The sequence below is a fragment of the Empidonax traillii genome, unplaced genomic scaffold (assembly GCF_003031625.1).
Source record: "Empidonax traillii isolate 1590-97213 ecotype Southwest subspecies unplaced genomic scaffold, ASM303162v1 scaffold883:size360155, whole genome shotgun sequence".
Lineage (NCBI taxonomy): Eukaryota > Metazoa > Chordata > Aves > Passeriformes > Tyrannidae > Empidonax > Empidonax traillii.
The window spans coordinates 358,441-360,155 of NW_020956076.1; the positions used below are offsets into that span (position 1 = coordinate 358,441).

The window sequence follows — 1,715 nt, forward strand, 5'->3', positions numbered from 1 at the left end:
AAAAAAAAAAAAAAAAAAAAAAAAAAAAAAAAAAAAAAAAAAAAAAAAAAAAAAAGGCAACTGTAAAAAAACCCAAACACAACAGCAAAAAATCAACACATACAACCCTAACTGTGCTCCCTCCACATATGTAGGTAGATATGGGTGATAAGAGCTATTTAAACATTACAGTTGGTTTGCCCATTGCCCTTAGGATGTGCCCTTACTGTACACCTCAACAGTTTCTATTCCTTGTTTAAGGGGACAAGCTTACTATCAAACTTTTTGTTTTGTCAGATTCAGAATTTTTCCTCAGTGGATGTTTTGATGGAACAGGATAAATATCCTTTTCATTTTTTTATGGTGTAGTGTGTAGAAACTAAACACGTAGGAAGATTACTGGATTTGAATCAGCAGCTCTATAGCCACATATTGAGATCAAGTAAAACTTGCAATGTTTACACTTGTAGTAGCGCAAGGACCTTCCCCAGGCTTTGCAGTTGGCTTCAGAGAGAGCACTGTCAGTCACCTGCTTCCTCCTTGCTGCCTCTCCACATCCATTCTTTTGATTTCTTTGCATACAGTTGCTGCAAGTTATTTGGTTGCTAAAGAACACAGTGGTCTTTGGCCCATGACTTTTTTTTGCTTCAGTATCATGTTGGGATGGAACTACCCTCTTTCCCAAAATCATTTTGCAGAAAGCAACACTGCACCCTCAAATATTCTAAACAAGCTTTTGAAGAGACATTTGGAGTACTTCAAATCAGGGCTGCTTAACTGAAAGACAACTTGAGGCCAAGTCTAGACAGCGATCAATTTTAGACAAACTTCAGCTACCTATATATTTTCTGAAATAATGGTTATATGAAGGATAGATTAATGGAAATGTAATAGCCTTTAAATTTGTCTACTATCTCTAGCCATTTGTCAGATTTTAAATACTGCAGTAATAGCCTCAATTTATACTTGATTTACTGTTAATGATCTTTAAATTGCTTTAAAAGATGATATTATAGGCTGAAGTTTTCTGCTGAAGAAATTTCTTTAGTTTATTTGAAACTTTTTTTTATCAGTTATTAAATATGATCTTTAGCTAGAAATTTGGAAGTGTGTTTTTTTTTCATAGACTGGTGTGTTTTAGTTAATACAGTAATAAAATTTGTTTTTGAAGGTAACATTTTGCATGCTCATTTAATAGAATATTTTACTGATAAAGGATTGTAGGTTTAATTTCTTCTAAACTGGCTTCAGTAGTCTGTTATTGGTAGAGTGTTAAAATAACTGTGACTTCAATTTCCTGTTTGCATTCAGAAGGAAATGTGTTTCCCCCTCCAATCTAGAGCTACTAAATCTTTTGGAAAACCTTGTCGGAAATACCTCCCTGACTCTTGTTCTAATTAATGCATTTTTAAAGTACTTGGACAGTAACAGTTACCTTTCTTCTTGAAAACTTTCCGTTCCTTTCAGTCACCTGGAAAAATAACTGCAAGCAGATTGTGAAAGAGATTATTTCCTACAATGCTGAGTGAACTTAAAGTTATGTTCTTGCTTTCATAGTATTTGATGTTCCTCTTTCTGTTATATGCTAATAACGTAAACTTTTGTAAAATCTATTCAGGTGTAGAATTTGGTGCTCGAATGATCACTATTGATGGAAAACAGATAAAGCTTCAGATATGGGATACGGTAAGTAATAAATTGTAAAAATTTTTTAAACATATGGCCCCACTAACTTT

General features: G+C 33.4%; 1 protein-coding gene across 1 annotated transcript in view; it reads left to right on the top strand.

Annotated features, from left to right (window-relative positions):
- The window catches only part of LOC114067223 (translation initiation factor IF-2-like), a 14,742-nt gene extending 13,058 nt beyond the window's left edge, over positions 1 to 1,684 (top strand). Inside the window, exon 4 of the mRNA XM_027902515.1 lies at positions 1,598 to 1,684. The gene's annotated coding sequence lies outside the window, so the exon portion shown is untranslated. The remainder of the gene's footprint in view (positions 1 to 1,597) is intronic.
- The last annotated feature ends 31 nt before the right edge of the window (positions 1,685 to 1,715 follow it).